This window comes from Narcine bancroftii, chromosome 14 (genome assembly GCF_036971445.1).
Source record: "Narcine bancroftii isolate sNarBan1 chromosome 14, sNarBan1.hap1, whole genome shotgun sequence".
Taxonomy (NCBI): Eukaryota; Metazoa; Chordata; class Chondrichthyes; order Torpediniformes; family Narcinidae; genus Narcine; species Narcine bancroftii.
The window spans coordinates 52,273,843-52,294,984 of NC_091482.1; the positions used below are offsets into that span (position 1 = coordinate 52,273,843).

The window sequence follows — 21,142 nt, forward strand, 5'->3', positions numbered from 1 at the left end:
TCAACCCAAGTACATTCACTGTGAATCCATCCTAAAAATACTTTGAGGTGCGAAGGTCATGAATGGCACGATGTAAATGCAGACTCTCCTCACTGCCTGGAAAGCTGTCTGGGAATCCAGTACATTAGGATTACTCAGACAATAAATCAGTCCATTGCTACATTATCGTCAGTTTTCAGTGAAGCGACACCATGTATTCCGTTCCTGTTGATTCCTGGAAGAACATGGAGCAAAGGAAATAGAGAAGTAACAATGCTATGTAGCTATTCAGTCAAGTTTCTGCTTCAGCCTGTATCAATCAGGATGAAATTCTTATGCAGAATATTTACGATACAGATGTGACAAAGCTGTGCTGAGTTGGACATTTATTGCAGACAAGAAATTGCTGGATACAGAGAGAAGGCAATGGTGGAACCAAGAATGCTGAATGGTTTAGATGATTTAATTGAATCAGAGCATAATACAATATGGACAACTTCGAGTCGACCATTTCCTCTAATCCTACATCAATCTCATCAACTCTCTTCTGATTCGAACCACTCACCTGCGCACTCAAGACAGTTTTCAGCGGCCAATCAAACTAACAACCAGGATATCTTTGGGATGCATGAGGATGCTGGCACACCCCAAGGAAACGCGGAGTGGTGACCCTCGTGGGTGCCATGTGCGGCTGTTATCGCATTTCACGCTCATAAATTACCCACTGGTCAATCCAGGTCTCCATTTCAGGGGGTTTGGGCGGAAGGGTAGCCAGGTTGCTCCCTCCAAGTCCCTCAATCATTACTCTGTGCCTGTCTCCCCGAGCTGCCCCTCTCAGCGTGGGGGCTGGTGAAAAGGTTTTGGATTTGTGAAGGGCAAGCATCCATTCAGTTGAAACGTAACCTTGGTATCTTTGGGGAATGACAAGATGGTTCGGGAGTTCCTTGGCAGCTTTGAAGCAAAGTGATGGGCCGTGTTTAGTCAGAAGTTGGAACCCATTCAATACCATGAATTAACAAATGAGCCTTTGTGACTCAGGAATTCTACTCCATTCATGGGCGAGGAGTGGGTGGAGATGTGATACTCGTTGTTTGAAGAATTGATGAAAGAACTACTGTAGATACCGTAAAATCAGTTGTTTAATTATTAATCAGTTATTTGATTGAATCAGTTTACATGTGACGTACATACATAGTGTAGCACGGTAACAGCCCCTTCTAGCCCACGAGCCTGTACTGCCCAACTACCCCATTTCAGCCTCAACCCCTATGCGTTTTGAATGGTGGGAGGAAACCCATGCAGACACGGGGAGAACGGAAAAACTCCTGACAGCGCAGGATTTGAACCCAGGTTGCTGGCACTGTAAAGGCATTGTGCTAACCGTGTTGACTATGTGGTTTAATCTATTTCTTTAATGATCATTGTTACCTTAATTGCTGAGAATTTTTTTTTACTAACCTTATACTAGTAATTGTTCATTATTATTCCATGTCTATTTTGAAACTTTGAGTTTCCTCAATTTTAATATTGTTGAATCTTCACTTTTATTTACATTTTAAACATTGCCTTTCTCTTTAATACATTCCATTATTAACTCTCCTCCTTGACAGCCTTTTTATTTTGGTTTGCCTTCATTTTCTCTTTTTTTCTGTAATCCTTTTTTGCCTCAATTCAAAGTCCCTTTCTTCTCTCTCCTCGATTTATCTTGCCGTCTCCTGCATTTCATTTCCTTCTCTCTTCCTGCCTTTAATCATCTCCACTCCTCCCCCACACTCTCCTTCAATCTCTACCAGTTTCAGACTGAGTGTTCCTCTATCTCAGCATTTTATTCCACCTCTAGTATTGTATAATGTGCCAGAGCCGTGTAAATGATCCAAATCTGCAGAATGTATGGAGGAAGAAAATTTAGCTTCAAAACCCGGTCACCAGTTAAAATTTATTGCATTTTGCTGAGAGTGGAAAGAAATAAGGTTAAAGTTGTTTCCAGGGATATGAAAGTTCTACTCTGACCCACATTTGCAAACTGCAGTGAGAGACTGGGTGAGCAAACACTTTGTATATTTTTATGTGCTTTTGTTAATCTTTCTTTGGCTTGGCTTCGCGGACGAAGATTTATGGAGGGGTAATGTCCACGTCTGCTGCAGGCTCGTTGGTGACTGACAAGTCCGATGCGGGACAGGCAGGCACGGTTGCAAGGGAAAATTGGTGGGTTGGAGTTGGGTGTTGGGTTTTTCCTCCTTTGTCTTTTGTCAGTGAGGTGGGCTCTGCGGTCTTCTTCAAAGGAGGTTGCTGCCCGCCGAACTGTGAAGCACCAAGATGCACGGTTGGAGGCGATATCAGCCCACTGGCGGTGGTCAATGTGGCAGGCACCAAGAGATTTCTTTAACCTCTTCTTTGATGCACCTCTGTCTCGGTGGCCAGTGGAGAGCTCGCCATATAACACGATCTTGGGAAGGCGATGGTCCTCCATTCTGGAGACGTGACCCACCCAGCGCAGTTGGGTCTTCAGCAGCATGGATTCGATGCTTGCGGACTCTGCTAGCTCGAGTACTTTGATGTTGGTGATGAAGTCATTCTAATGAATGTTGAGGATGGAGCGGAGACAGCGCTGATGGAAGTGTTCTAGGAGCCGTAGGTGATGCCGGTAGAGGACCCATGATTCGGAGCCGAACAGGAGCGTGGGTATGACAACGGCTCTGTACACGCTGATCTTTGTGTGTTTCTTCAGGTGGTTGTTTTTCCAGACTCTTTTGTGTAGTCTTCCAAAGGCGCTATTTGCCTCGGTGAGTCTGTTGTCTATCTCTTTGTCGATCCTTGCATCAGATGAAATGGTGCAGCCAAGGTAGGTAAACTGGTTGACCGTTTTGAGTTCTGTGTGCCCGATGGAGATGTGCCCTCAAGAAAAGTGCAGAGAACAAAACAAAGGACTCTACATCACCTTTGTTGACCTCACCAGAGCCTTTGACAATGTGAACAGGAAAGGGCTTTGCCAAATACTAGAGCACCTCGGATGCCCCCGCAAGTTCCTCAACATGGTTATCCAACTGCACGAAACCAACAAGGTCTGGTCAGATGCAGCAATGAGCTCTCCGAACCATTCTCCATTGACAACGGCGTAAAGCAAGGCTGCGTCCTCGCACCAACCCTCTTTACTATCTTCTTCAGCATGATGCTGAAACAAGCCATGAAAGACCTCAACAATGAAGATGCTGTTTACATCCGGTACCGCACGGATGGAAGCCTCTTCAATCTGAGGCGCCTGCAAGCTCACACCATACAAAGAGCAACTTGTCCGTGAACTACTCTTTGCAGATGATGCTGCTTTAGTTGCCTGTTCAGAGCCAGCTCTCCAGCGCATGACCTCCTGTTTTGCGGGAACTGCCAAAATATTTGGCCTGGAAGTCAGCCTGAAGAAAACTGAGGTCCTCCATCAGCCAGCTCCCCACCGTGGTTTTTGTTAATAACATGGAGAAAAAAGTAAGGGTATTGTGTCTTTAATTTTAATTTAGACATACAGCAAGATTACAAGCCATTTCAGCCCACGAGCTCGTGCTGACCAATTACATCCAATTGACCTATAACCCCCGGTATATTTTGAAGGGTAGGAGGAATGGGTGGCATGGTTGGCGTAGCCGTTAGCACAACCCCTTTACAGCACTATGGATCGGGACTGCGCTGTCTCTAAGGAGTTGGTACGTTCTCCCCCTGTCTGGGTGGGGTTTCCCCCGGGGGCTCTGGTTTCCTCCCACCACTTAAAACGTACCGGAGGAGGGGTGTAGATTAATTGGGCGGCGCAGACACATAGGCTGAAATGGCCTGTTACTGGGATGAATGTTCGTCTGAAACCGGAGCGCACGGAAGAAACCCACGTGGTCACGGAGAGAGCCTACAAACTCCTGAGAGTCAGCTCTGGATTCGAACCTGGGGAACTGGCGCTGTAACAGTATTGCTCTAACCACAATGCTAATCGTGCCGCCTTGTAATAATTTTTTAATGTTAATAGTATCCTATTTTCAGTTATAAAGGTAAGTGATGCACGAGCTATTCCTTTGCTGCATTGTGCGAGGCATCACCTCTCAAGAAAGATAAATTGTGGAGAGACAGAGGTGGACGATGGTAGGCACGGTACAACACAGACCGTGGAGGGATGTGGACATTGGGGATGGGCATTAACTGCTTTCCCAGCAATTGCTTCTCACCCATGTACCTTGCCAATTTTTCCTTTTGGAATCGTTTTCCACATTGGTACTCCTTGCCGAGAGAGGAAAGTTCAGGGAGGATTTAGAGTACCTAGAATGCATTGCTGGGGGTGGTGGTGGAGGCTGGTTCAACAGGGACCTCAGTTAAAAAAAAAAATGGGGAGTTGCTGTAACAGCAGTGCTGCCACTGGTGTGGAACCGTGGAAAGCTGGGAGCGGAGTCACTGAACGCCCATAGGGTTAAACTGTCCAGCCCGTACAGACTTTAAATGGCCTGTGAATGGAGCTGATGGTGGCTTTATTTGAAGTGCCGTGACCGTGCGGTCTGCACCCGGGACAGTGGTGCCCTTGATCAACAGTGGCAACGAGAAGTTTCAGGGAAGCACAAGAGTTCCAGTGAAGCACATGAATTCCAGAGAAGCGGAGGAGTTTCAGGGAAGTGGAGGACTTTCAGGGAAGTGGAGGACTGGTGCGATGCACCAGAAAACACGGAGAACAATATCCATTTGAGAAGGAGAAGCAGAGGAGATGACACATGCGACAGTGACCATGGTGGCGGACCAGTGAGGGGGCTGAAGAACACACAGGTGGTGGGCTGTTGACGACTCGAGGAGAGAAATCCTTGCAGGCTGTGGGCTGCTGGCAACTGTGATCCGAGGATTCACATTAGGCTGCAGACTGCTGGAGACTGGCTCAAAACTGGGGTACTCATGTTGGAGCAGGGATGCAAATGTTTGCCGAGGGCACTGGGCAGGGGGCGGTGGTGGTTTCCTGATCATGTCAGAGGTTCGGATCTGGAGCTCGAGCTCTTGTGTGGCAGCTGGAGGTGAATCCTGTGACCCTGAGGCAGCTCTCTTATGCTTCTCTCTCTCTGACTGTAAGAGGTGCTTCAGGCAATTTCCGCCGATGGTGAATTTGTCTGCCTTATGGCAGATGAAAACAATTTTTGTGTAATATTGCACTGTCTTTATTGCATGACAAAAAAATTGAATCTTGAAATTCAAAAGGCTCTTAGAAAATCACGTGGATGTGACAGAAATGGAGGGTTTATAGGCTGTGAAGGATGGAAGGGTTAGATTGATCAGGGAGGAGGGGCTGTACTGTTCTATGATCTGGGATGTTTCTGTGTTTATGGTGGTTACTGTGCGTCTTGTATTGCAAAGTATTTTGAAATTGTGAAATTGAAATAATGTTTTTCATTATAAATCAGTCAATGTTACGTGCTACAAAGGACAGCACTGAGCATGAGCTGTACTATGGTTTGGCTACAAAGCGAAGATTAACTGATTAGGAATGGATTAACACATGAATTACAGCAGAAAGCCTGATTGCCAAATCCCCCCTGAACTTTCCTCTCTCGGCAAGGAGTACAGATGTGGAAAACGATTCCAAAAGGCAAATTAGCAAGGTACATGGGTGAGAAGCAATTGCTGGGTAAGCAGTTAATGCCCATCCCCAATGTCCACATCCCTCCACGGTCTGTGTTGTATCATGCCTACCATCGTCCACCTCTGCCTCTCCATAATTTATCTTTCTTGAGAGCTGATGCCTCGCTCAGTGCAGCAAAGGGGTAGCTCATGCATCACTTACCTTTATAACTGAAAATAGGAGACTATTAATACTAAAAAAACTATCACAAGTTTTGATATTCGTGTTGGGCGTTTATGCCCGTGAAGTTATTTTTATCTCTATCTTGCACAGAGGTAATTTGATTCTGTGTTTTTTTTAATACAGTTCATTAATAAAGCAGAAGGGAAGGTGAACTTTCCACAGCTGGAAGTTTGGGGCAGGTATGATCGAAGACGATTCAACATTGAAGGGATTAGATTCATACTGAGCGTAATTATATCCATCTAACCTGAATTGCAGTTACTTGGTATTTGCAAAGCAACATAAAAAACTTTTAAAGGGACATGCAGAAAACATATGCATAAGAAGGTATGAATTTAAAAGGCATTTAGACTGGTAACATGCATAGGAAAAGTTTAGAGAGTGATGGACCGAATGCAGGCAAATGGGACTACATTGGACTTTTTGGGCCTGGTTTTGTTCTGAAGAACTCTACATATCTAAAATCCCTCAGAAGAAAACATTGCATTTCTTATTCTAGATCAGTGGTTTTCAAACTTTTTCTTTCCGCTCACATGCCACCTTAAGTAATCCCTATTCCATACGTACTCTGCGATTAGTAAAAGGTTGCTTCAGGTGCGATGTGAATGGGGAAAAAAAAGTTTGAAAACCACTGTTTTAATCATCCCTTATTGACTTGTTATGTGCAGGGTTTCATAATTCCAAAGGAAATGGACCAATGACAATTTTTAATCAGGCAAAATATTTCAGTAACAATTGGGTCTAGAGCAGTGATTTTCAACCTTCCCTTCCCGCCCACATATCACCTTAAGCAATTCCTTACTAATCGCAGAGCACTTAAGGCATAGGGATTACTTAAAGTGGGATGTAAGTGGAAAGAAGGTGGAGAACCAGTGATCTAGATCTTACATTATCTCAGAGTGACCAGAAGAACTTTACAGAACATCAGACGTTTATATTTTGAAACTAACCTGGGAAAAGCTTGCAAACTCTTTACAGACAGTGCTGGATTCGTACCCAGGTCGCTGTCGCTGTAACAGTGTTGCGCTAATCGCTATGTTAATCATGCCGTGTTTTGGTAGGACGTGACTTTATTTAAAATGTAGTTTTGTTTGAAACCTCCAATTTAGAATCAGAATTTATTGTCATGAACATGTAATGAAATTTGTTGTTTTACGACAGCGTTATAGTGCAAACATTGCTATAAATTACATTTCAAAAATAAATATATAGTCCAAGAAAGTTTGAGATTCATTGACAATTCAGAAATCTGATGGCAGAGGGGAAGAAGCTGTCCTTATGCCGCTAGGTGCTCGTCTTCAGGCTCCTGTACCTTTTTTTTTCACTGATGGTAGCAGTGTGAAGAGGGCCTGGCCTGGGTGGTTGGGGGAGGGGTGGGGTCCTTGAGGATAGAGGCTGCTTTCTTTAGACAGCAGCTCTTGTAGATGCCCTCTTATGGCTGTGACATCGCAGGCCAAGTTAACAACCCCTTGGAGTTTTTTTCCTATCCAGTGCATTGGCACCTCCATACCAGACAGTGATGCCACCAGAAGGAATGTTCCCCACCTGTCGAAATTTTCGAGGTTCTTTCCTGGCATACCGAATCTCCTCAAACTCTTTGCAAAGTATAGATGCTGGCGAGCCTTTTTCATGATTGCTTCGACATGGAGGCCCTGGGACAGATCCTCAGAGATGTTAACACCCAGCATTTTACAGCCATGTATTAACTGTGGTTTGGTGGTGCCTTCATACTGCAGGAATCCTGTGTACTGAAGGCATAGGTTGGATTTCAGGCAGATAAAATTAAGAAAGAATAATGGAACCAGTTTGTCCTATTAGGTTTGACATATGTCAAACCAGGTTACTTAGAAAGCAGGCTTTTTCGGAATATCCAGAGCTGCACACATCTCTAGACATTAGCTGTACCATCTATCGCTTCTAGCGAGTCAGTACAGTGTAAAACACTGAACGATCAAATTCATTTCAAATTAGCAGGTCTTGCATTTAATTTGTTGTTCCCTATGAATGGAATGCACATCTCCCAATTCAAAGTAGAGGGGTTTTGAAGTGAAGTTATGAAGGGATTAGATTATTTGTCACTTTTTGCAGACAAATAGCAATGACATAATTGGATATTGGGCAGAAAATGCCCCATCTGTAGCGAGCGCCCATATGACTGTAACTCACTGTATTACATTGACCTTGTAACCTTAAATTGAGCAATCATTAACTGGTCTCTTTTTTTTGGATAATATGACAAAGGAGCAGAACTGAGAAGCCCGGAGGATGTTGCTTTGATAATGACCAGACAGCATTGATACTTCTGTCGACTGCAAGTAGCAGAATTACACCGTAAGTTGCAGAGTTGGTTGGTTGCGATTATTATCTTGCACTGACGGCAGGAGATCAAGTCTTTACCACGGCAAGTTAATCCCTGTAACGGAGCATGTTAACTGTGAAATTTGAACTTGAAAAGCTGATTAGTATAAGTGAGAAGGATGAAAATATAGATCCAGGGGCTCCTTCATTGTGAAATCAACTGCTTCTTTCTAAAGTGCCAGGTGACAAGATGTTTCTATTAGAATGAGATTTTGGTGGAGATTTCAGTTGTTCGGTTGAGCTGCTTTATGGAAGAGCTTGCTTCATTTAACCATCTCATTGCGTCTTACCACATCGATGTAACCTTAATTCCTTACGTGCTTGACAATCGAAAAACTGCTGAAGCTGTAAATCTGAAATAAAATGGTGAATGCCATCAGCAGATCAGGCATTATTTGTGGTTGTGGTAATCTTGTGAGAATAATAACTCTTGAGAAGGCTGAAGTGGCGAGACTACCGGCCAAAATTATGTCAACCTCCTACAGGAGCTCTATCAAGAGCGTCCTGGCCAACTACATCCCGGTTTGCTACTATTGCTGTAGAGAAATGGACCAGAGATCAACAAGAGTGGGAGAGAGGATTACTGGAGTCTCCCCCCTTCACCACCACACCGCCCCTCCCCAAGTTCGATCTTTGGTAGTCGTCGGGTTATGATTTTGGTGGATATGGGGAGGTTTGTGAGCCTGATAGGTGTTGGAAGTAGTTCTGGATTTCAGGTAGCATCAGGAAGAAAGCATTGGCCAAGGTGATGGGGATCTTCCATGATTTTTGGCTGTCTACTTGACCTCACCGACATTTCTTGTGTGATGCTAGGTCATTAACTGTGATGGACTTAGCTGAGTTTCCCACTTTTCCCAGCCTTGTGTGTTCCTGGGTGTTTGAGCTACCAAACCAAGCCAAGATGCAACCAGCCTGTACACCTTCCACCGTCTGTATGTGTGTCATGTCTGGTTGTGTGTCTGCATGCTTTATGCTGAGGACCGGAGAATGCTGTTTTGTCGGGTTGTACTTGTACAATCAGATGACAATAAACTTGATTTGGCCTCCGGCCTGACCACTCAAAGGCAAAGCTGGCCCTTTGCTGCAGGGCTGGGAGTTCAAGGTCACCAGGAGGCCTCCTTCTTTTAATGAATACATCTGTAGTCAAATCATATCGGCTTTAAAAAGAACCAACTGGGGTGTTTTTTAAAAAAAAACAAGCATTTTAGGCTGTTTTCCCCCAATAGCGCAGAAGGTGAGGAATTGGTGATCAATCTTGAACAGCCTCTGTGTTCAGACGGCTGTTTATATCAGGAAAGGGCAGTGAGGAGTGGGAGTAGAAAGAGCACATTTCTGCAAGACTTGACATAAATGTTCAACCTTGAGACTTTTCCACTTGTGGGTGAAATAACACTATTCATATAAATTGTTTGGAAGGAAATTGTGCGACAGTGGTTTATTGCTGTTCAATGTTCATATGGATAAATCATATTGATTGTTGCAAATCATCTGTTTCCATTACTTAATCTAAAATGCAAAAAAATCCCTGTTAGGCAGAATTCAAGCAACCGCCAAAAAGAATCGTGGAAAATAAATAGGTAAAAACATGAACGTTTAAAAGTGGCGCTCCCCAACGGTTAATTTGCCAATCACGCAACACACAATCTCCAGCATCTACCATCCCCTATAGGTGCTGAATATCATGGATTTTACTGTCATATGATTCAAGATTAAATGTTTCAGAACAGCATTCTTTGATCCCCGTCTATCAAATAAAATAAAAGGAAGTTCCACTGAAATTGCATTGTTATACATTCTAAAATATCGAAAAGTAAAACACAAAAGTCCGCAGACACCGTGGTTGAAGTTGAAACACAACGCGGGAGAAACTCAACAAGTCAACCAGTGTCCTTTATATAGCAAAGATAAAGATACATAACTAACGTTTCGAGCTTGAGCCCTTCATCAAGGTATGAGCAAAATGTAGAAAGCCACCCAAATGAAATGGTGGCATAGAGGGGCAGGGGGAAGAGCACAGGCACACAGGCAGGTTGTAATAGGTGGATAAGGGAGGAAGGACATAGCAGAAAACAAGGGGAGGGGGGGATGTCACCATGAATTGAGAGGGAAGGGGCAGGAAAGAAGATGAGGGGAAAGGAAAGGGAGGGAGAACAGTGAGTAGGCTGGCAGAAAGTTGAGAAGCCGATGTTAATGCCATCCACTTGTAAATTGGAGATCCCACCAAGACCACCCGTGAATGGGACGAACAACACTTGGTTTTCCATCTGGACGCTCTCCAACTCGATGGCATTAACGTCGAATTCACTGGTTACTGATAGCCTTCTCTCCGTTTTCCTTTCCTTCCCTCTCTTCTTTTGTTGAGCTCTCCACCCCCTTCCCTCTCAATTCACAGAGCCTTCCCTCCTTCCCTTGTTTTCTGTTATGTCCTCCCTCCCTTATCCACCTATTACCTCCTGCCTGTGGGCCTGTGCTCCTCCCCCTGCGCCCTCTGCCTACATTTTGCTCACGTGCCTGCCTACATTTCTCCATACCTTGATGAAGGGTTCAAGCCCGAAACATTAGTTATGTTTCTCCCGCATTGTGCTTTTACTTTTGAAATATCTATTCATACAGAAGCCTACATTTCACGCTTGTTAGTTGGCCTTTGTCTTGTTCATTTCTCAAGAACAGTAGTCAGGGTGGAGGCATTATTAGTTGCCAGGGTTAAGTGATGGACCAAATGCAATTTAGAAGGCAGTCTCGCCCACTCTTTCATTACTTGCTGAATTACTGAGACACTCAATGTTCATGCTGCTATGGATAATGTTAACCCAATTTCATATTTATTGCACATCCCACACTGCAGATGATTAGCTAAACCTATCCAAGACACTGCACTATTCATTAATCGCAGAGAACCAGCCAATTTGGCAAAATATTTTCATATTATTTTCATGTTTTCTAACAGCAATGAAAAAGGTCATTCAAGATTCCTTTATTGTCACATAATAAAACAGGTGTAATATTACATAAAATTTGGTGTAGACTTCCGTAAGGCAGTCAGATTCTCCATCAGCAGAATTACAGTCAGAGAAACAAAAGCAAAAGAGAGTCCCTTTCAGAGATACTGAGTGTTCGTGGACTCTCCTCCAGCATTCCCATGGCCCCTGCAGCTACACAGACAGGGAGCCCAGGAGCCAGGACCCAGTGTGCGACAGGGAGCCCAGGAACCGGTGTGAGAGGCCAAACCAATGAGACTTTTAAACACTCAGATGAATAGAATTTTCCTGTAGGATTTTCTCAACACTTCAAGTTTAATCTTTCACTGTCTCGAGGGAGCTTAGTGTTTGGAAACCACATATATCAACAGCTGGAAAGTGTCTTTGCATTCAGATTGAAAAACAGCAAGGCAGCTAATTGAGCATGCTTTGTTTCATCTCATATAAGCAAAAAGACAAAAGTTGTTTAAGGTTGGAAGCTGCCTGGTTAATTTTGAAGTACGAGTACCAGGAGATCAACCGAACGATGATATTGACGTTGCATTTTCATTTAGCTCCACAACAGCTCTTGACAATGTAGAAATTCATAAGAGTGTCGGGGGTGATTAGATGTGTCTAATGATCATACCCAATGAACACAGAGTGTGAGTATTAAAGGCAGAATCTGTTTAAAGTACAAGTGGCTGTTAACTGCTTCATTTTGATGGCCAGTTTTGGGTTATTCTCTATCATTTTTCAAGATCCAATGAATTCAATGTTTTGATTCACCATGGTGAATTTTTATCCCCATATATTTTTTTAGTCCGAAAGGTGTTTTGTTGCTTTGAGCTGAACTCTGGTTTTAGGAAGTTTCACATTGAAGCTGTTAAAGCAGATGGTTGGCGTTGCTGCTTCTCCTCTCTCTGTGAGCACTTTGACCCACATCCTTCTTCGTGTTTTAACAACAGCTGCCTTGTACTTTCAAGGCAAGAGATGGGATGGAAGACGCATCTTGGTGCAAACATAGCTTTATCCTCTCACAAGCAGACACTCGAACCCTCGCCTGTATGTGTTCATTAGCACCTATCCTTGCCACAGTATCATGACCTGTGAGCTCAGACTGAATGATTGGTCACACAGACAACACTGGGATTTCTGAATATTACCTGGACAAACACAAAACCTGCATGTTCTGGAAACTCAAGTAGAAAAATGTACCGGTGGGAGGAAGGTTAATTTACAATTTAGAAAAGAAGCTGGAAGGACTCTCCTTGGTCAGGCACGTGTGGCAAGAATGGGTCAGTTAAGGATTTGGGTCACAGTACCAAGAAGAATTGAACCTGGGTCAGTAAACTGGTCTGGCAGCAGTTCTTCTCTCCTGGGCAGGTGAGCCCAGAGGCAGTCAGTCCATGATGGGCAAATGAGAGAAGATGCGAGATGAATTGCTCAGCCAGGAAGAATGGTGGAGATCTTCCACGTTCAGCATTGCTGGTCCTTTGCCCAAGTACCAAGTTGTCATGAGCTGCTGCGGAGCTAAATGAAAATGCAACGTCAAAATTGTCGTTCAGTTGATCTCCTGGTACTCATACTTCAAAACTAACCAGCAGCTTCCAATCTTAAACTACTTTTGTCTTTTTGCTTAAATGAGATAGAACAAAGCATGCTCAACTAACTGCCTTGCTGCTTTTCAATCTGAATGCAAAGACATTTTCCTGCTGTGGATACATGTAGTCCCCTCCTGGAGTGGCTAACGACAATTTGGCATTGCCCAGTGGAGGTATTTTCTCTGCACAGGCAGAGGGCTGCATCACAAACTCGGGGGCGGGGCGGGGGTGGTGTTGGGAGGGGGCATCGAAGCTGTCAGTGCAGTTAGGGAAAAAGTGAAATATAAAATTCTAGTAAAAACACACGGAAATGCTGGAGGGACTCAGCTGGTCTATCAGCGTCCATAGGAGATAAAGGCCTGAGCCCCTCTTGCAGTTGGACTTCTGGGTCGACATTGACACTCACAATCTGAAAGGCTTGGAAAACATCAAAATATTAAAAATTCTTTTTAAACAGTAATGTGAGCGAAACATTATCACATTGACAAAGATCTAAAATACAAGCACACACAAAATGAATTAAACTAATTAAAACTAATATAGTTAAATAATAAAAACTCTTAATAACTCCCCTGTCTCCTGGGAGCCAAGTACTTCTTCCAGTTTATTCGTTTTATTGCTAACAGCTTCACACTGAATGTTGTTTTTCTCGGAATAATCAATTTGGATCCTTATTCCCTCTCTTTCCAAAAGGACACCATTGACTTAGGTTTCTGTTAGGCCCACCCCCCCCCTCCCTCCCTCCCTCCCCTCTCTCTCTCTCCCTCTCCCCCCACCTCTTCCTATCTTTCCTTTCCTCCAGCTCCCCTCCTGTTGAAATTCAGAGATCTATCCCCTTGTGGTGATATGACTGTTTGTACTGGTTGGCCTGCCCTCCGGGGTCTCTCTACCTTAGCTCCTCCATTGATCCTTGCCATGTGACCCCTGATCATAAAGGTTGAGAGCCCTCTCTTTCCCGCTCATTTTCCTAGCCTAGCCCCGAGCCAGCAGTCTCTTGCTCAATAAAGACTATCATTCCCCTCAGTCTTCTGTCTGTATAATTATTGGGCTACCGATAGCGCACAACACCCCTCCTGCTATCACTTCTTAGCTTTTCTTTTTAATCTTCTGCCCTCCCACCCATGACTGGCCTGTGCCCCTCCCCTTGCCCCTTCTTGCCTTCGCTTCTCTCCACCCCTGCTTTTTGTTCATGCCTCGAAGTAGGCCTCAGGCCTGAAACATTGGTTTCCATGGCCACCACGTCAGCTGCTGAGTTTCTCCAGCACTTTTGTAGACAGTGAAAGTCCTAAAATTTGGACTGCTCGGGGATTGGGTCAATCCAGATTTTCGGATTTTTCACATTCTTGGGCTTTTAAAAGAGAAGAAACAGGTACATTTTGATAGTTTAATAACCAATCTTTTTTTCAGCCAAAATGTAAAGTACTTAAAAACAAATATCTTTCCTTACATTTCCGTGACTTCTGCGTGATTGCTTGTTTCTATTGTGTATCTGGAGCGCTTATGCATGCACATACACAAAAGCCGAGAGTTTTTGAGACGTCCAGATTCTCGGATGGTTTGGATTTTTGGGCTTTTACTGCGTTACACTCATTACACACTCTGTTCTCCTTTTGATTTAAGCTGCCATATTAGTGGACAGATTTCTCAGCCTGAGTGTGGGGAGGAATGAGTCAATCTCATGGCTCTGTTGGATTCTGTCAGTGCTGTGCAGGGACAGTTAACAGAGGAGACGGCAGGCAGACTGGAAGTTGCGCCCTTGTGGACATTGGCCAACACTAGAGCTAAAATTCCAGAATTCTGCAATCATTACTACATCCTCACATTCAAGTGATTATATAGATTTGTTTTATACTATAATCTATGCTATAATCCAGGAGTGGCCAACGTTTTAGATTTTAATTTAGACATACCGCACAGTAACAGCCCATTTCAGTCCACGTATCTGTGCCACCCAATTAACTTACTCTCCTGGTATGGACTCATGGACCAAAATGGCCTATTACCATGCTATATGTATAAATTAAAAAATTAAATGGTTGGGCATCCCTGGATTATATCTTAGATTGTAGAGATTTGCTTCTTTCCTTTCTATAAATTTCAGCAGAAAGAAAAGGTTTTAAAGCAATTTTTTAATGGGGGAAATATTAGTCTGCTAAGAAATTGTTTTCTTTTGGTAGCGCAGCCAACAAGGCCATGCAGTTCTTGAAACTCATGATAGAAATTTTGTTGAAGTCTGCAGATTACAGGTCATGTGAATAGTTGTGAACAGGCTGTAGATTGGGAAGCTAAACCATAATAAGGTTTGTGCCTATCTGCGTATGGGCTTCTTGCAGAAGGACCTTGTTTCAGGTTACAGCAGGTCTTCCCGTGTAACAGACCACCCACTCTTCAAAGTGAATAAAGTTGGGTTGCACTCACATTAGTTCTTTATATTTAGGTTAACACAAGTTTTCCTGATCAGTTGTACAGCACAAAAGCACTGCAAGTAGAGCTGCTGTCTCACAGCACCAGAGGCCCAAGTTCAAAGTTCAGAGTACATACATGACGTCACAGACAACCCCGAGATTCTTTTTGCTGCGGGCCAAGCAGAATTTCTACCTCACCTTGTGTGTTTTCTGTATGGAGTTTGCTCGTTCTACCCGTGATCCCAGTGGTCTTGTCCCTTCCACTCAAATTCCTGGAGGTAAATCGGTTGACTGGCCACAGTAAATTGCCCCTATTGTGTAGAGGAGTGGCAGACTAGGGGAGTTGATGAAAGTGTGGGGAGAATATTATGTGCAGTTTTGGTCACCTAACTGCAGGAAAGCTATCAATAAGATTGAAAGGGAGCAGAGAGGATTTACTAAGATGTTGCTGGGACTTCAGGAACTGAGTTACAGAGAAAGTTAGACAGGTTAGGATTCTATTCTCTGGAGCATAGAAGAATGAGGGGAAATTTGCTAGAGGTATACAAAATGATGAGAGGTATAGATAAGGTAAATGCAAGTAGGCTTTTTCCACTAAGTGTAGGTAAAGTTCAAATCAGAGGACATGGGTTAAGGATGAAAGGGGAAAAGTTTAGGGGGAACATTAGTGGGAACTTCTTTACACAGAGAGAAATGGGAATGTGGAATGAGCTACCAGCTGAATGCGGGCTCAATTTTCACATTAAGAAATATTTGGACAGGTACATAGATGAGAGAGGTGAGTGCAGGGTCAGTGGATCAGGGCAGAATAATAGCTCAGCACGGACTGGAAGGGCCTGTTTTCCGTGCTGTTCTGTTTATGTTTTATGGGATTAACGTAGGAGCAAGGAAAATGTGTTGTTTCTGGACGGTGTGCAGAAGGGCCTGTTGCCTTGCTACGTCTGTGTGACCACAACGCTATCCCAATAACACATGGGTCGATCGTTCGGTGCAGGCGAATGGAGAGTTGATAAGAATGTGCGGAGAATAAAACAGTTTCATTGTAGATGGTTGCATTCTGGTCAGCACAGACCTGTGGGGCCAACTGTGGTATATATGATGACTTTGGCATTGTACACAAATTCCGATATCAATTGAAAATGTATCAGATATGGAATGTTACAAAATTCATAGTTTTGTGGCAGCAGCGTTACAGATGTAAATGTTGCTATAAATTAGATTTAAAAAAAAATGCATTTGTGCCAAAAAGAAATGGAGTTTGATGTCCATGGCAGCGGGAAATCTGATGGCCATTGGGGGACTTCGGCTTCAGGCATCTGATAGCATTTTGAGCTGTTAAAGAACTTTTGTTCATAAAGCAGTGCTATCCTTGACCACTTTTAATAATTATATTTTTTACCCTTTCCCCAGTTTAATGTTCTTTTGTTCACATTTATAATATATACCATATAGGTCAGCGAATGAGACGGTGCTTGCACCTTAAACGTGTCTCTCAAAAACCAAGGTCAACTTGTACGGCAAGTAAAAAAAATCCGAAAGTTAATATCCTGTAATTTCAACTGCATGGCAATGGAGAGCAGCATACACCATATGCAAAACTCCTACAGTCCGACCACTACATGTTTTTCTACTGTAACTTGCATTTGGGAAGCTGGATTAATAGTAATGGTATATTAAGGTAATGTATTATAAACCTGTCGAGCATACCTTAAAATTATAGCACAGCAGACAAAGCGGACAGCCAGGTTGGGTTCTGTTCACGCTGCCTGAAAACACACACAGAAATGCTGGAGGAACTCAGGCAATCTTGCAGTGCCCACAGGAGTTAAAGATATTGCCAACCTTACGGGCCTGAGTGCTTTTTCGAGGAAAGCCTTGACTCTGCCTTGTCAGGCCAATTGCATTGAATCTCGCAATGACCGGTTATCGTATTCCCAGGAGTAAAATGTGCAATGAGAGGAGGCACTGCACACCGAGCGATTCCGGAGGATGTGGACAGTAAGATCTCAGTAGTAAGACTGAGGGTAGCCTTACACAGCGACTATACCTGAAAACCTAAGGGTAAATTCTGGAGGGGAGGGGGGTGGTGGTCATCTTATCTTCTCTTTGGCTTGGCTTCGCAGATGAAGATTTAAGGAGGGGGTAAAAGTCCACGTCAGCTGCAGGCTCGTTGGTGGCTGACAAGTCCGATGCGGGACAGGCAGACACAGTTGCAGCGGCTGCAGGAGAAAATTGGTTGGTTGGGGTTGGGTGTTGGGTTTTTCCTCCTTTGCCTTTTGTCAGTGAGGTGGGCTCTGCGGTCTTCTTCAAAGGAGGTTGCTGCCCGCCAAACTGTGAGGCGCCAAGATGCACGGTTTGAGGCGATATCAGCCCACTGGCGGTGGTCAATGTGGCAGGCACCAAGAGATTTCTTTAGGCAGTCCTTGTACCTTTTCTTTGGTGCACCTCTGACAGGGTGGCCAGTGGAGAGCTCGCCATATAACACGATCTTGGGAAGGCGATGGTCCTCCATTCTGGAGACGTGACCCATCCAGCGCAGCTGGATCTTCAGCAGCGTGGTCTCGATGCTGTCGACCTCTGCCATCTCGAGTACTTCGACGTTAGGGATGAAAGCGCTCCAATGGATGTTGAGGATGGAGCGGAGACAACACTGGTGGAAGCGTTCTAGGAGCCGTAGGTGATGCCGGTAGAGGACCCATGATTCGGAGCCGAACAGGAGTGTGGGTATGACAACGGCTCTGTATACGCTTATCTTTGTGAGATTTTTCAGTTGGTTGTTTTTCCAGACTCTTTTGTGTAGTCTTCCAAAGGCGCTATTTGCCTTGGCGAGTCTGTTGTCTATCTCATTGTCGATCCTTGCATCTGATGAAATGGTGCAGCCGAGATAGGTAAACTGGTTGACCGTTTTGAGTTTTGTGTGCCCGATGGAGATGTGGGGGGGCTGGTAGTCATGGTGGGGAGCTGGCTGATGGAGGACCTCAGTTTTCTTCAGGCTGACTTCCAGGCCAAACATTTTGGCAGTTTCCGCAAAGCAGGATGTCAAGCGCTGAAGAGCTGGCTCTGAATGGGCAACTAAAGCGGCATCGTCTGCAAAGAGTAGTTCACGGACAAGTTTCTCTTGTGTCTTGGTGTGAGCTTGCAGACGCCTCAGGTTGAAGAGACTGCCATCCGTGCGGTACCGGATGTAAACAGCGTCTTCATTGTTGGGGTCTTTCATGGCTTGGTTCAGCATCATGCTGAAGAAGATTGAAAAGAGGGTTGGTGCGAGAACACAGCCTTGCTTCACGCCATTGTTAATGGAGAAGGGTTCAGAGAGCTCATTGCTGTATCTGACCCGACCTTGTTGGTTTTCGTGCAGTTGGATAATCATGTTGAGGAACTTTGGGGGACATCTTATACACTGTAATATATAACGGCTGCAGTTATAATGTCCACCAGTGGTGGTGCTACAGCACTTTAAATCTGCTGGTCACCAACAACCTCCACTGGCAGGCACCTTCAGCAAATTCACAAAACATCCTGAGACATCTCACAGCGGTGGTTTTTCAAACTGCCTCCTAAACTCCCATGTCACCTTAAGCCATCCTTATGCCATAAGTTCTCTGTGATCGGTAAGGGATTGCTTAAGGTGGTAGGTGAGTGGGAAGGGAAGGTTGAGAATCACTGCTCTCAACCCAATTGTTACTGAAATAGTTTGCTTGAGAAAAATTGGCCCATTTCCTTTGGAGTTCTGAAACCATGCACATAATGAGTCAATTAGGCACGATTAAAACTGCTTCTTCCCACTCACCTACCACCTTAAGCAATCCCTTACTAATCACAGAGCACTTATGGCATAAGGATTGCTTAAAGTGGAATGTGAGTTTGGGGGGGGGGAGGAGTTTGAAAACCACTGGTCCAGGACAAGAGGGCACAACTTCAGGATAAAAGGGCTCCCGCTTAGAACAGAGTTACATAGGAATTTCTTCATCCAGAGGGTGGTAAATCTGGAATTTGCTCCCAGGTGGTTGTGGATGCCAACTCACTGGTGTATTTAAGGCAGAGATTGATAGGTTCTTGATGAGCCAGGGCATCAAATGTTATACATTGGGAAAATGGATCAGCTCATGATTGAATGGCAGGGCAGACCCGATGGGCTGAATAGCATAGTTCTGCTCTTATGGTCTTGTGAGGTTTTGGCTGAAACCATGGTTATACGATCTGCCTTTTTTTTTGTATAGTGTGCAAGACTCTCTGCCTCATTTCAATGAGAGGGATGCAGAATAGGGATTGCTAGAGGAAGTGGAAGCTGGAACAAAAGTGTACTAAGTTTCAAAGAAGTTAGGAACATCTGGAAATTTTTTTTGCACATCCTACCATCTCTCTGATGAGATCTGGACTAGAGATGGGTTAATTTTGTGCCCTCTGATGAGTGAACAGTGAAATTTAATCAGCGCACAACAATTTCCCATTTGGTCAGTCAACATGGCTTACTTCTGCTGAACCTCCCTGTGGGATTGGGCATGTTCAAAAGTATTTTAAAATTTAGACCTACAGCATGGTAACAGGGCCATTTTGGCCCACGAGCGCATGCCGCCCAATCACACCCAATTGACCTGCACCCCCTGGTACATTTCGAACAGTGGGAGGAAACCGGAGCCCCCGTGGAAAACCCACATAGACACAGGAAGAATGTACAAACTCCTACAGACAGCGTGGGATTCGAGCCCCGGCCCTGATTGCTGCCGTTGTAACGGCATTGCCCTAACCGCTAGGCTAACTGAGGAGTTTTACTTGCTCTTTGGACTCGCTGCACTTGAACCCATGCTTGTCCGCGCCAGCTCTGGAAACCTCTTTCCTGTTTGCTGCACAACGTCTCCAAAGTTCCACTGGTTTCTGCTCTTAAAGTACTTGTCCAAAACCCTTTCCAGATGGCAAGGATGACCGGTCAATGCACAAACCAGCTGGAGAAAGTTAGCAGTTCACACAGCATCCAGAGGAAGCAAAGAGTAACTAACATTGTAACAAAAAAACGGGAAGGCATCTGAATATAAAGGCAGGAGAGGTTAAAATGAGAGGAGGAGCACATTTGGTAAGAGGTTGTAACAAGTTGCATTTTAAAAAAAATCCTAATTTTCCTCCCAATCTTTCTAGTGATGATTTCTTTTAAACTATTATCTGAAGTAGATACTTTCTAACCCTTGTGTCAGTGGAGATGGTAAAAGCTTGAATGCCCTTCATTTTACGATCTGACATACTGTAGTAGCTGACATTTCAGAACCTTCTCAATTCTAATAGGTTTCACATTTAGAGCTATCAACATATAAACTGTATCCCTTGTGGTGACCTTACTAAGTGTCATGTTGAATGTCACTGGTATGTGCCAAAAGTTTCCTTATATCCATAATACTGATCTTATTTTTAAATCTTTTTTATTTACAGTATAATCCATTTGTTGGATAACAGTATTGTTGATTATTCAACAGATTGGATTAGCTGGCACCCATATGCCGGCTAACAGCTTTTACTTATAGTTCCTTCCCAGTCTGTCAAAATTCTTCATGATTTTTAATATTTTGATCATATTCCCCCTCAAATATCTCCTCATTGATCGTATCTCCCCTGGGTACTCAAAAGGACAAGAAGCCACTTACAAAGAAATTAATGGTCAGTGTTTCATTTCAATGGAATTTCATTCTTTTTCTTTCACCTCATTTCAGCTTTCTGCACTGGAGGTTTTTCTCCCCTTAATCATCTCGGGAGAAGAGCCCTCTGGTTTCTGTGCATGAATGAAACCTCTCATTTCAAGCAAATCTCCTCCACACCTTTACCATCCTTTCAAAAGTGTCAGGCCTGAAGTGTTATCATTAATATTTTCCTTTGTATTGAATGCATCTAGTGATAGAACCAGTGATAGGCTTTAAATTAAAAAAAATGCCATCTTCAAAGATTTGAGTATGTCCATTCCGGGGTGTTACTTGATCCTGCATATCTTTTAACATAAAATTATATCCCCCTCATATTCCCCCTCACATTTTCCCTCTGGGCTCT

The 21,142-nt window shown here is 44.0% G+C and overlaps 1 protein-coding gene across 9 annotated transcripts in view; it reads left to right on the top strand.

Moving 5' to 3' along the window:
- Window positions 1-21,142, top strand: part of sema4ba (sema domain, immunoglobulin domain (Ig), transmembrane domain (TM) and short cytoplasmic domain, (semaphorin) 4Ba) — a 314,544-nt gene that overhangs the window by 34,033 nt on the left and 259,369 nt on the right. The window contains exons 1-3 of one of the 9 annotated variants that reach the window (XM_069911426.1): window positions 1,082-1,104; window positions 5,912-5,967; window positions 8,030-8,119. The exons of 3 other annotated variants lie outside the window; for them this stretch is intronic. The gene's annotated coding sequence lies outside the window, so the exon portion shown is untranslated. Of the gene's footprint in view, window positions 1-1,081; window positions 1,105-1,789; window positions 2,020-4,596; window positions 4,765-5,911; window positions 5,968-8,029; window positions 8,120-21,142 lie in introns of those variants that run through there. 5 more of the 9 variants (XM_069911425.1, XM_069911432.1, XM_069911424.1 and 2 more) reach the window with 5 other exon arrangements.